The 14,992-nt window shown below is 40.5% G+C and overlaps 1 pseudogene; it reads left to right on the top strand.

Annotated features, from left to right (window-relative positions):
- Positions 1-5,231: 5,231 nt before the first annotated feature.
- On the top strand, positions 5,232-6,231 carry LOC148010254 (mitochondrial phosphate carrier protein 3, mitochondrial pseudogene; annotated as a pseudogene).
- Positions 6,232-14,992: the final 8,761 nt, after the last annotated feature.

Here is a 14,992-nt window from a genome sequence, read left to right as displayed (position 1 = left end):
TCATTACAGAAGCAAGAATGGAAACGAAAGTGATGGATGATGGGTCATCTTATGCACAGATACGCAGTAAAGATGGTATGCGAGCTGTTCAGTTTATGACTGTTGGGGTAAATCATCCGAAAAATAGGGACTCCTTGCGTGAGGCACCACTACCTGCAAAGGAGTTGAATTTTCATTAGGTACCACTGTCTTGCGAGACGCCAGTGGTACGGAGCGGAGAAAAGAGGAGATCTCGCCTCCTGGCAGCCAGTCTTTCTCCAATATTTTTGTTGGTTTTTCTTTAGATAGTTCAGTGAGTTATAAGAAAATTTCAAATTTTCCTAGAGCTGCTAGGCAGTACATTGGATGTAAGGAGAAAGAGTTGAAGAATGCAGGTATTTTGCAAGCAGAAGAGCATGTAGATGGATTGTATGAAGGGATGTCTTATGCAGATACATTGTTTGAGATGAGAGCAATGCTGAAAACTGATGTATGTGAGGGTTCAAAGATCATACCTGTGCAAACCTTGGATATGTTTCAGGAAATTTCTAGTTTTATGCTGAAAATAGAGTTAGAGGCTGAGAAAACTCAGCAAACTGAATTTATGGTTGATCTTGATCAGCTAACAGAGTTGCAGAGGGCTGAAACCTTTCAGCCAACATAGTTAAATGCTGGAAAATTTCAACATATGGAGTATGAGGCTGCACCCATGCAGTTCATAGAGCCGAGGGCTGAATCCATTCAGCCAACAGAGTTGAATGCTGAAAAATTTCAGCATACAGAGTTTCAGGCTGCACCCATGCAGTCCATAGAGCAAAGGGTTGAAATCTTTCAGCCAACAGAGTTGAGAGTTGCTAAAAATTTGCAAAAATTACAGCAAAGAAAAGAGTGCTTGAATGATGCCAAGGTTGACACGAAGTATAAAATAGTTGATAAGAAGGTTAAGCCGGTTGCAGGGCCGCTTCCTCCTGATAGTGATGAGCAGATAGAAAAAGCTATGAAGCAGCCTATGTTGAGAGATCCTGCAAATATTGGACATAAATTTACAGCTGAAACTCTTGCAGAATTGAAGATTGGAAATGATGATTTCTTGCTTCCAGTGGAAAAAGAATGTTTTAGAGAGATGCTTGGACGTCATGGTAAGGCATTTGCTTTCTTTCCACATGAAATTGGCTGCATTAGTCTCGAATTGGTTGCACCTATGGTCATCTTCACTGTTCCTCATGTACCATGGAATATACGTCCTATACCTGTTACCTAAAGCACACTTGCCAAAGCTCATAGAGTTGCTGAATGAGAAGATTAAGATGGGAATTTTGGAACCCTCTTCTGCACCCTATTCTAACAGGTGGTTTACTGTACCAAAGAAGAATGGTACTTCAAGATTTATTCAGGATATGCAGCCCGTGAACAAAGTGACAATCAGGAATGTGGGAACAGGTCCAGTTGTGGATGAATTTGCTGAGGCTTTTGCAAGATGAGCCATCTATTCTTTAGGTGACTTGTATTCAAGTTATGATCAGTTTCAGCTTCCCTTGGAAAGCAGGGATATTACTACTATGCGGACACCTATTGGTCTTGTGAGGATGTGTACCTTGCCTCAAGGTGCCACAAACTCAGTTGCTCATATGATGAATGCTATGCATAGAGTTCTACGAGACTATATTCCGCAGTATACCATGCCTTTCCTAGATGATGTGCCTATTAAGGGTTGTGCAGAAGAAGAAAATAATAAAAGTCTTGATTTGCGTGGATGTCGACAGTTTCTAGGTGACCACTTGGTTTCTTGTGAGCAAATATTGACACGATTAGAGGAGGTAAATTTGACTCTTTCAGGGCTGAAATCTGTCTTTGGTGTTAATGAAGTCATCATAGTTGGGCATATGGTTGGATATTATGGCAGGAAGCCTTCACCTGCAAAGGTGGATGCCATAAGCAGGATTGCAGAGTATTGCTCGACTACTTCAGAGATGTCGAGATCTGTGGGAGCTTGTGTATTTTACATGATTTGGATTCCTCATTTTGCTCATATAGTAGATGTTCTCTATCAGCTGCTTTGAAAGGGGCAGAAATTTCATTGGGATGAGAAGCATTCGAAAGCCATGCGTAAACTCAAGAAGCTGTTGCAGTCAGCTCCTACTCTTCGCAAGGCGGATTATCAGTGTGGACGGTCGATCATGTTGACAGTTGATACTAGCCCTATTGGCATAGGTTGGGCAGTGGGACAGGATGATGCTGATGGAAATAGATATGCAATCCGCTTTGGAGCTAAAGTTCTTAATGAGCGGCAGAGGAGATATCCGCAGATTAAAAGAGAGTTGTGGGGAGTAGTCACTGCATTGAAGTGTGACAAAGGGTATTTTATTGGAGCTTCACTTGTTGTGGAAACAGATTGTTTGCCTTTGCTTGGTATGATTACTAGCTGCTCGACTCCAGATATAGCGATGCTCCGATGGATTGCCTATATCAAATCATTGAATCCAGAATTTTGACACATAGCAGGGAAAGATAATCCAGTTGCTAACATGCTATCTAGAGTAAGATATGAGGATGAGGAGTCAATGCTTGCAGAAGATGATGAGACAGAGTTTGCAGCTTCTGTCCTTGTTCATGATTGTCATGTATCTACTGTTGAAGCCTTTATTGAAGAACTTTATGTTGATGAGTGGCCGCAAATTGGACAGTATCTAAGTTCATTGACTCGAAGAGCTGATTGGACAGATGATGAATTCAAGAAAATCAGAAGGAAGGCTTATGGGTATTTCTTGAAAGATAGTTTTCTTTGGAAGCATCCAAAGAAGAGAGGAGGCTTGCCCTTAAGAGTAGTTTGTGATGTAGCGATGCAGATACAGATTATGCAAGAGTTTCATGAGAGCTCATGGGCTGGACATAGAGGTGTGTGGGCTACCTATGAGAAAATCAAAGAAAGATACTGGTGGAAAGGGATGTATAAAGATGTTTCTCACTTTGTGGAGACTTGTAGGGACTGCCAGCTTTACTCTTTAGTGCGACATCGTGATGAGTTGCATCCGACTTATCCACTATGTATGCATTATAAGTGGGTGGTAGACTTGGTTACTTTGCCAGTGGGACTTTGGCAGATGAGATATCTTGTCTTGGCTAGGGAGGATCTTACAAACTATGTTGAAGACAGATCTTTGCGGACAAAGACCACCACTACAGTATGTAAATTCTTGTTGGAAGAAATATTTTGCAGGTATGGATGTATAAGCAAGATTACAGCTGATCGTGGAGACCTAGATGCAGATGAAGCTAGAGAATTTTTCTCACGGCTTGGGATTAAATTGGCTCTTACTACTGCCTATAATCCAGAGGGAAATGGCAAGAGTGAAAGAGGACATCCGCCGATAGTTAAAGCATTGGCAAAAGCTTGTAGAGGTCGGATTGGGGATTGGCCGAGATTACTACCTTTTGTGTTGTGGGCTGATCGCTCTACACATAGTGTGACTACTAGATACATGCCTGCAGAGTTGATGTATGGGCAAAAACCTGTCATGCCTATAGAAATTTGTGCTCTCACTTGGAGTGTTCTTCCGTGGCATGAGAATTTATCAAGGGAGGAGCTTCTAGCTCTTGGGATTCGTCAACTAGAGAGAAGAACAGAAGATGTACAGCTAGCAGTTGATCGTTTGAAGGCAGCTCGACTTAGAAACAAGGACATGTTTGATTTAAGGCATCGCTTGAGGCCTAGAGCCATAAAAGAAGGAGATTGGGTTCTGGTCTACGACAGTAGTCTAGGGAATCAGCATAGTAGCATGAGAAACATGGCTCAAAGATGGTTTTGACCGTATGAGGTGAAACAAGTTTTTGACAATGGTACCTATGAGTTGGCTGAATTAGATGAAACAGTATTGAGGGTGCCCATTGCTAGAAAACGAGTCAAGATTTTCAAGAGAAGAGAAGATGAAGATTATGCACTTGAAGCATTGACAGAAGAAGAGCAGGTAGAAGAAAGTCAAGCAGAAGAAGCACAGAATATGGATGATGAAGCTGATGGAGAAACAGGTCTACTAGAAACAGAAGATGGACTCGACCTGTTTGTGGATTTGAATGATCCTGGATAGTTGGCTCATCCGGAGGATGCGCAGGTTTAGAGGGGGTGGATGTCGTGCTGCTGCGCATCCGAGCCGTATACACCTCCATTTCTTTTGTTGTGCATTTGTGTTATTTTCTGCGTGTGATTCGTTGTGTGTGAGATGCATTATGATAATCCGCATCCAATGTATATATTCCGTTAGTGTGTGTGTATGATTTTGTTTGGATGCATGATGTGTGTGTATTAGAAAAATATGAAAAACTGATGCCAAAGGACATTATCAAACTGATAATTTCAATGATGATCTCTAAGAAAAGTGCAGGGAATTATGGAATCAAAGGAAGGTTTGTGGAAGCGATCATCTAAGTTCAAAAGTTCCCATGACATAGAGTTGAAGGAAGTCTCTCAAAAGCTGCTTAAGAGAGCAAAGCACTAGTGAAGCACCGAGGGAGTATTTTGCCTTCCAATTTTCAAGGCTGAAGTCGAAGTTTATGCGTAGATTACTCATTGTAAAGCTGACTGTCAAAGGGGCAATGCATGACTTCAAACATAAACCTCAAAGTCAAAATCAATGTTGGTGCTTAGATATTGTAAGGGTGTACAGAAATTATCTTGTCAAAGAGGAGGTTTTTTTTTATCCCTGCTCAACTAAAAGAGGAGAAGGGGGAGACTAATTTGGTTTCAAAAACCGTTTTTTGGAGGGAAAAAGCATCTTTTGGTAAAAAAGGAAGGGATTTTTCAGGCCTTGGGGGGGGGGGGGGGGGGAAAGAGGATCTCTCCGTGAGGACGAACAGAGAGAGAAATCGGGCAGACGTCATAACTTTGCATTGGAGGATCTGAACGGCCATTGATATCCGCCGATTGGGCTTAGTAGCTGATTCTCGGATCGTGACAGATTATGTTCGATATTTTTTTACATTAGCATACGATACAGCTAGGAAGACCTACGATTGTGAAGATAGCTGCAAATCTAGTTCGTGAATTATCATCTAACAAAAAGTCTTAGTTGGAAGCGTAGCCTAGGCTGTTGGCGACTTGAAGTGCTGTTCAAGGAGGCATGGAGGAGAAGCTGATCAGATGTGGAGAAAGGCTGCAGTGATATTGAAGAAGATGAGGCTCGTGTGGGAATGCGCAGTCTGCAACCTGTGGATGACATGATGAGCTTGAGGAAGCACTCGTCACTTGCAAACTCACGATGGCCACGCAGCCGTGTGCATTGAAGAGGCCTTTTGTTTTTCGATGAACCTTTCGTAAAAGGAGCCAATCAACCAATCAGTCGATAGTCTGTTGTAGGCAATCAAGAAGTTGCTGCCTCAAAATCTCTGACTGGTAAAGCCATCTTCTTGGTGAAAAATTGGCAAATTCTTTCGTGCAATTTTGGTTTCTATGAGTACTTTAAGAAGTACTATACCAATTTGGCTGGGCCAGAGAACACTGAGAAGTACAAGACCCTTATTTACCTGACGGAATCAACTTCTGCAGAATTCATTGCTGACATTGCTTTATGTCCTTTTGAAGCTGTGAAAGTACGTGTTCAAACCCAGCCAGGTTTTGCCAGAGGCTTTGCTGATGGATTTCCCAAGTTTGTTGAATTCGAGGGCTACCCAGGCCTTTATTAGGATTTTATTCCACTATGGGGTCGCCAGATTCCATACACTGTGATGAAGTTTGCATGCTTTGAGAAAACGGTTGAGCTGTTGTATAAGAATGTTGTGCCTATTCCCAAAGAAGAGTGCTCAAAACCTACACAGCTTGCAGTTAGCTTTGCTGGTGGCTACATTACAGGAGTTTTCTATGCCATTGTCTCACATCCAGCTGACAATCTTGTGTCTTTCCTAAACAACTCTAAGGGTGCACAGCTTATTGTAACTACTTTTCATGTATGAAAGAGGTGATCAATGCAATATATGTTGAATTGAAGAATAGTGTGTGTGGCTGAACTGGAATGTCTGAATCCTCCACATATACATGCTATAAGACATTCATGCATCGTTTTTGGAAGAACAGGTCATGTTGGCAAACAGAGAATGGCTATTCTTATGCTTATACAATTTCAGATGTGGACACTTGATACTCTAGAACATTGCAGATTCCAGTACATAGATTCTTTCAGCTCTCTTGATCTTCTGAAATCTTCTGCTGATCAGGGAATTGTCAAGTTACAAAATGTATATGCTGATGTGATCCGTATTTGATAGAAACCTCTGAGAACATCAGAAATCAGATGTGTTGTACAACAAATGATTCTCTGCACTCAGGGACATGTTTGACTGGATTACTAGATAATGTCCATTCTTCTGATCAATGTAACTGTCACCAGAATTTTCTGATCATGAATTTCTTGTAACACTCTTGACAAGAAATATAGTGAAATTTGGCATCAAATATTTGAATTCTTCTTGTTAGCCTCTTCCCTTGCTGTATCTTGAACCCTGTGTTCTGCAGCCTTTGCGTGAACTTTATGACATCGGATCCTTTTCTTCAAGAGAAGCTGACTGATCGGCTTGAAGATCCTGACTTTGAGACGGGATTGAAGACTGCTTGGGGTACTGTCACTGAAGCAGTTAATATGATTGCTCGAAGAGAGTGGATGCGCCTAAGGTGGGGTTCTAGCTCTGCACCATTTGAGTCCATAAAAGAGCATGTTCCTGTATCTCGACCTCCTGTTTCTATGGCCGAACAACCAAGAAATCTTGTTGTTGCACCTCCAAAGAAGGATGTCATGGAAGAGCCGATCAAGAGCATGCGGGATCTCCATCTTAATATAATGGAGATTAATTCCAAGGTGGAAAGGCTTGATGTGAAAGTGGAAGAAAGAGGACGGACAACTGCTCAAAGACCCATATGAGAAGGCTTCAAAAGACGCTGTATCTGGTGTGACAGCCTACATCATGATAAGAGGCAGTGCAGTGCATTCCGTGAAGCTAAGGCGCAAAAATTAGTTTTTTGAAAGGAGGGTAAAATTCATGCGATCGAAATTGGGCTTTCTCTTGAGCCAAACTTCGGTAACGGTGGCATGAAGAAAAGACTAGAGGATTTGACAACAAAAACAACCTATGCAGTTGTTGATGCAGCTACCTATGGGCTGCAAATTGAGCCAACCAATGAGATTGTTAAATCATGTAAAGATGATGTAAAATCTAAAGTGCGGATGCAGGCCTTAGATCGCATGGAGCAAGGCAAGGCATACAAAGATGATTTGACTACTGCCAGTCAATGCATCCGAGGAAGAACCGGATGGACCGAGCCAATTGATTCATTTTCATCTTTTGCTCGGTTGGCTAAAATCAATAATCAAGAAGCTGTGGTAGAAGAAAAGAGAAGAAGATGTTGCTGGTCCCTCCTCTTTAGGGCGAACCAAATGTGTGACAAGAAGTAAACCCGATTAGCAGAAGGCTACTGAAAATCCACCACCACTGCCAGAGCATGATATGGAAGATGCCCTACAAGCAAAGAAGACGGAAGGAAAGAGAAAAGGCAAAAATACACGCTACAAGCTCCAGTCTAACATAGAGGCTGCGACGGATCTCAAGCGGATCCTAGAAGAAAGGATTCTTGGAAGCAAAATTGAATTTACATTGGGTGAAATTCTCGGAACTGCAAAACGAGGATTTCATGATGTAATAATCGATGTAATTAAACGGTGTCAAAGAGTTTTTTGTTCATGGAATAAATCATGGAGTTCTTATGTTTGTAGAAGAACTTCATTAGGATTCACATGAGAAACTTCCATACATAATTCAATCATTATTTCCCAACATTTGACCTAGATACCATTTAATCTCATAAGTTCCTTTGTAACTTGACATGCAATTTTCAGTTTGTATCATGTAAATTGACCAAAATTAAGTCTATGGGGACCATCTACTTGATCTACAGGAGGTAATTGACAGTTTACAGGTTATGTCACATTGGTTCATGAGGTGTATTTGCTTGGAAATCAAGAAGAATGCCCAAAAGTTCACTTGGTTTGTATGGGACCTGAAGTAATGGACTTGTGTGACTTGTAAGTGACCTATATGGTCTACTTTTGTGTGGAAGCATAAGAGAAGTGCAGCCCGCATTTTTCAGTGTAATTTTTGGGCCTGCACACCTGTGGCAAATGTAGGGAGAGCTGAAGGCTATGGTGCATGCTCCAAAGCATGCAAATACAGAGCAAATTGAAGAAAGAGAGGAGATACAAACAAAGAAAGTGAGAGTCTTTTTTTCCCATCCATTTGGTATCAGGAAAATGAGTGGTATGACAGTCCATAAAAGGGGAAAATAGAGATAAAGTATTCAGCCTGCTCTTATGTACGTCTTCTTCCATTCTCTTACCGTATTCATGGAACATTGAAGCCCCTCTTGTGCCCAAGTACTTGAGTAACTTTGGGGCAAGTAAAAGGGAGATCTTGGAGGTGTATGGGGCTATTTTGGACTACTAAAACCTATCATAAACATGGTAGCCCACTGTTCTTGTCTTCTTGAAGGGAAATCAAGTGATCTATGTGGTTGCAAGTGATGGTATTGACCTCTAGACATCAAGGCTTCATTTGAGAGTGATTAGAGAGGCTTATTCTTGAGTTTATGTGCATTTTTGGAGCTTGTTCATGGACTGGAAATTACTATTATAAAATAGGACTGAAGTGAATTGAAAGCTTTTTCAGTGCATTTCAAGAGTTTTTGGTTTATGTCTTGGAGGTAGTGGAGTCTACCACTCAAATACTTGTATCTTGGAGTTGCTGTTCATTGGCATTCATGAAATTGAAACCGTTTGGACTTGCATTTGAAATATGTATTAGGATTAAATCTGAGATAAAATCTCTACATGTATTGGTTCATTAACCTCATAGGCATTTGATGTAATCGAGTCAAAGTCTTTGATACCATTCATGTATGCTAAGTATATGAAAAAGCTTGTGGTCTTCTTCTCCATGAATCATCTCTAAAACCCAAGACTTATCAAACCCCATTCTTTTCCCTCTCTCCTGACATTGAATCTCTCACTCCTCTCCTGATCTAAACCTCAGTGGTAGACCTTCGACCCCCAACACGATGAGAATGGAAAAGACAATATGTTGGTGAAGAAACCGAAGAATCTGTGCATGCTTTTTTGCAAGCTCTTCATGTGTATTTGCAGGATGAAGAGAAGCTGAATACTCAAGGGATTCAATTGGAGGCAATCAAAGAATTGATTGCAACCATAGAAGCCAAAGATGAAGACATCTATGAAGGTGAAATTGAAGAAGCTATTGCAGATAATGTTATGGTGGGGTCTTCTCAATCCAACGAGCAGCCCATGCATAAGAAAGAAGCTCGTCTTCACAACATGCAAGAAGATATTGATGCTCATTTTATTCCAAGTAGTCACTACTCCCATACCCATTGGGCAAGGGAGACTTCCGAAACCGTTGTTAAGATTGGAGAAAGAGAGACTCCATGCATTGCCCTTATACACCATGGTTTACAGATCAAAATCATGTCAAGAAGTCTCTATGAGAATGGTGGATGGCCCATAGATGTGGACCTGGGATGGCGCATGAGAGCAACCAATAATTCTTCTGGCGAACTCTATGAAGCATGTCCTTATGTACGTGTTACTATTGGTAATGTAAAAGATGAATTTCATTTCTTTGTTTAAGATTCCCGTAGTTATCCTATCATTCTTGGTCAACCTTTTATTTCTGAGTCTCGTTTGGAGAAAAGGCCCTTGATGATGGTTCATCTTATGCTCGGATAAGAAGTAAGGATAATGACAAAGCTGTCCAATTTCTGACTGTTTGTGTAAATCATCACTGGAATAGAAATCGATTGAGAGATCATCATGTGTCTCCTAATTCCCGAGAATTTAAAGGTTTTCGGATTGCACTACTGTAAGTGGAGGCTATGGTAGTGCTTCATGTCATAAAAATTTGCCTCCACATGTAAAGGGAGCTATGCCACAAAGGCTGATTTACAGGTATTTACGGCCAACAGTGTGGGCTGTTATAAACATTTTTCAGCCGTGAATAGGGCTGAAAGAAAGCATTTATGTCGTGTGGAATGGGAGCTGAAGCAAGTTGATGTTTGGGCTCAAAATGAAGAAATTTTAGGACTATTTTATGGGTTGACTTATAATGATACATTGGCTGAAATACATGCAGCTGTTCATGCAGAAAATCAGGCTGAAAATCAGTCCATAAAGGTATGCACATTGGATATTTATGACATAATTCAAGAATTTGCTGATCATGAAGCTTTTGGACAGCCAAACAGGGATGAGGCAAGAGTAGAAATGAAGTACAAGATAGTTGACAAGAAGGTCAAGCCAATGGCAATTCCACTACCTCCCGAAAGTAAGGGACTAGCTGAAAGGGCATCCAAATAGCCAAGTCTTCATGACCCTAAAGATATTGGTCACCTGTTTATAGTTGAAAGCTTACGGGAGCTAAAAATTGGTGAAGACTCTTTTCTCTTGCTAGCTGAAAAGCAAGCTTTTATGCATATATTAAAGAAACATGGAAAATATTTTTCATTCCAGCCTCATGAAATTGGTTGTGTGGATCCAAGTGTTGTGGCACCAATGGTGATTTTCACGGTTCCACACATCCCTTGGAATCCTAAACCAATTTTGATGCCAAGGGCTCATTTGCCTAAGTTACTGGAGCTTTTAAATGAAAAGATAAAGATGAAAAAATTTTGGAGCCATCTTCAGCTCCGTATTCTAACCGATGGTTTACCGTGCCTAAGAAGAATGGATCTTTGCGATTCATTCAATATTTACAGCATGTCAATAAAGTCACTATTAGAAATGTTGGTTCGGGGCCAATTGTTGATGAATCTGCTGAGACTTTTGCAGGTAGAGCAATTTATTCCATGGGTGATTTATATTCAAGCTATGACCAATTTCAACTTTCTTTGGAGAGCTGAGACATTACCACAATGAAGTCGCCTCTTTGTTTAGTCCGCATGTGTACTCTACCCCAAGGAGCTACAAATTCAATGGCTCACATGATGAATGCCATGCACAAAGTATTGAAAGATTATATTCCCCAAGTTACTCTTCCTTTCCTTGATGATGTACCAATCAAAGGATGTGAAATTCATGAGAAGAATAAAGAGCTCAATGAGCTTGAATGCCGTAAGTTTGTTTCCGATCATATTAATGATTGTGCTCAAATCGTGTCTAAACTGGAAGAAGTCCATCTTACTCTTTCAGAAGCTAAATCTGTTTTTGGAGTTGAAGAAGTTCTTGTGGTTGGGCATATGTGTGGGCCATATGGCCGAAAGCCTTCTCCAATCAAGATTGACGCCATCAGCAAAATGCGGGAAATATGCACAAATGTTTCAGAAGTGACAAGATTTCTTGCAGCGTGTGTTTTCTATCTTATTTGGATCCCACACTTTGCTCATGTTGCTGAAAATATTTATCAACAGTTAAGAAAAGGCCAAAGGTTTATGTGGGAAAAAGAGAATACTCAAGTTGTTCAAAAATTGAAGAAATTGCTGATTTCAGACCCCACCTTAAAGAGGGCTGATTACTCTAATGGACAGCCTATCATACTCACGAAAAGTCCTATTGGGATAGGATGGGCTATTGGTCAAGATGATCTTGAGGGCAACAGGTATGCGATCTGCTTTGGAGAAAAGGTTCTTAATGAACGACAAAGAAGGTATGCTCAAATTAAAAGAGAACTTTGGGGAGTTGTAACTGCATTGAAGTGTGATCGGGAGTACTTCATGGGCGCACATGTAGTAGTTGAAACAGATTGTCTTCCACTCTTGGGCATGATTGCCAACTATTCCACTTCTGACATAGCTATGCTAAGATGGATAGGCTATATTAAATCCTTAAATCTTGATTTGAAACATATTGCAGGAAGAGATAATCCAGTTGCTGACATGCTTTCACATGCCAGATATAAAGATGAAGAAGAGATGATGGATGAGGAAGTAACATAGTCTATATTTGCTGAAAATGATGCTGTAATTGCTGGTTCAAATCAGAAAACATCAAGTACAGCTGTTCTTAATGATGGTACAACTGTCATAAATGTAGGTACGTCAATAATTATAGCAAGTACAGTAGCAAAGAATGAAGAAACAACTATGGGAAGATGGTGGGTAGCTGCAAGAGAACATGCTAAATGCTTTGTTTTAGTTTTTCTTATTTCATGGAAGAATATTATGCACATGATTGGCTCAAAATTGGCCAATACTTGAGCACTATAGCAAAGAAGGAAGATTGGACTGATGAAGAGTTCAAGAGAATCAAGAGAAAGGCTTATGGCTTCTTTCTCAAAGACAGCTACCTTTGGAGGCATGCGAAGAAGAAAGGAGGAGTGCCTGTTCGTGTCTTAGGAGACAAGAAGACTCAAAGATAGGTCATGCAAGAATTTTATGAAAGCCTATTGGCTGGCCATAGAGGCATATGGGGAACTTTTGCCAAAATAAAAGAGAAATTTTGGTGGCAAAACATGAATAAAGACATTGAGCATTTTGTTGAGACTTGTCATGTTTGTCAAATGTACTCTATGGTTAAGCATAGAGATGGGCTTCAACCTACCTTTCCTTTATCTATTCATTATAGATGGGCTATTGATTTAGTAACCATGCCTACAGGAATTTGGAACATGAGGTATCTAGTGCTTACTAGAGAAGATCTCACAAATCAGGTGGAAGGAAAATCCTTAACAACAAAGACCACTCAAGCTATTTGTAGATTTTTACTTGAAGAAGTGTTTTGCAGGTATGGCTGTGTTGCCAAAGCAACTGCTGATAGAGGAGAATCGGATGTCGATGAGGCTTGCCATTTCTTTGCTCAATTGGGAATCAAGCTATCTCTTACATCATCCTATAGTCGTGAAGGAAATGGTAAGAGTGAAAGAGGTCATCAACCAATTCTCAAAGCTTTGGCAAAGTCTTGCAGAGGGAAGATGAAAGAATAGCCTAAAATGCTTCCATTCACGTTATGGGCTGATAGAACTACCCATAGTGCAGTGACACGTTATATGCCGGCTGAGCTAATGTATGGGCAGCCACCTATTATGCCCATTGAGGAGTCTATTATCACATGGAGTATCTTGCCTTGGGATGAAGGAATAAATAGAGAAGAGCTGTTGATTTTGCGCATAATGCTGCTTGAAAGAAGGCTAGAGGATATTAAGACAACCATTGAAAGGCTGAAGGCAGCAAGGTTGAAGAATAAGAAGAGGTTTGACAAATCTCATTGACTCCGTCCAAGAGCTATTCAATAGAATGATTGGGTACTTGTCTATGACAGCAGCTTGGACAATCAGTATAGTGCTAATAGGAAGCTAGCCAAGCGATGGTTTGGACCATATGTGGTGAAGGTAGTACATGATAATGCTACTTACACTTTGGTTGAAATGGATGAGACCATGATCAAGATATCAATAGTCGGCAAACGTATCAAGCTCTTCAAACGAAGAGAGTCTTCTACTTATGAGATTGATGACTTGGATGTGAGCTATCTACTTGAAGAAAAGGAAGAGGAAGAAGACTTAGAGGATGAAGATGAAGATATCTTAGAAGAAGAGCCTCCTTAACCTGCAATTTCATGAAGTGGCACATGCCGGAGGATGTGCAAGTTAGGAGGGGGTGAATGTCAAAGGGTTTTCTGTTCATGGCATAAATCATGGAGTTCTTATGTTTGCAGAAGAACTTCATTAGGATTCACATGAGAAACTTTCATACATAATTCAGTCATTATTCCCCTACATTTGTCTTAGATGCCATTTAATCTTATAAGTTCCTTTGTAACTTGGCATGCAATTTTCAGTTTGTATCATGAAAATTGACAAAAAATATGTCTATGAGGACCTTCAACTTGATCAACAGGTGGTAATTGACAGTTTACAGGTTATGTCACATTGGTTCATGAGGTGTATTTCCTTGGATGTCAAGAAGAGTGCCCAAAGTCCATTTGGTTTGTATGGGACATGAAGTAATGGTTGTAAGAGACTTGTGTGACTAGTAATTGACCTATATGGTCCGCTTTTTGTGTGGAAGGAGAAGAGGAGATCAGCCCACAATTTTCGGCGCACTTGAAGGGTCTGTTCGTGGCTATAATGGCTGAAGCATTTCCAAGCACACAAAGGTGAAGATCAATATGCAACTCAAGTGCAAGGCTCGACAGAGATCATGCTCCAACACTTGTCAAGTAAGGGCTCTTTCTCGTCATGCATTGGCTATGAATCAAGCCACAAGTGGCTGTCCCAAACAGGGTAAATAAGGGTTTTCGTTTTCAGTCTACTCTTATGAGCGTCTTCTTCTATTCTCTTACTATTTTCGTGTACCATTAATGCCTCTTCTTGTGCCCAAGTACTTGAGTGACTTTGGGGCAAGTCAAGAGGTGATTTTTGCCAATGTATGGGCTAAATAGGCTCTTCCAAAAACTTTCATAAACAGAGCAGCCTACTGTTCTTGTCTTCTTGGAGGGAAATCAAGTGATCCATGTGGTTGCAAGTGTTGGTATTGACCTCTAAACATCAGGGCTTCATTTGAGAGTGATTAGAGAGGCTTATTCTTGAGTTTATGTGCATTTTTGGAGCTTGTTTATGGGCTGGAAATTACTGTTATAAAATAGGGCTGAAGTGAATTAAAAGCTTTGTCAATGCATTTCAAGAGCTTTTGGTTTATGTCTTGGAAGTAGTGGAATCTACCACTCAAATACTTGTATCTTGGAGTTGTTGTTCATTTGCATTCATGAAATTGTAACCATTTGGGCTTGCATTTGAAATATGTATTTGAATTAAATCTGAGATAAAATCTCTACACATATTGGTCTATTAACCTCATAGGCATTTGATGTAATCGAGTCAAAGTCTTTGATGCCATTCATGTATGCTAAGTATATGAAAAAGCTTGAGGACTTCTTCTCCAACTGAATCATCTCTAAAACCCAAGACTTATCAAACCCCATTCTTTTCTCTCTCTCCTTACCTTGAATCTCTCACTCCTCTTCTGCTCTAAACC

This window comes from Lygodium microphyllum, chromosome 30, assembly GCF_053477565.2.
Source record: "Lygodium microphyllum isolate KBCC chromosome 30, Lygodium_microphyllum_v1.1.10, whole genome shotgun sequence".
NCBI lineage: Eukaryota > Viridiplantae > Streptophyta > Polypodiopsida > Schizaeales > Lygodiaceae > Lygodium > Lygodium microphyllum.
The sequence above is the reverse complement of the archived record's forward strand: the minus strand, read 5'-3'. Positions and strand labels throughout refer to the sequence as shown.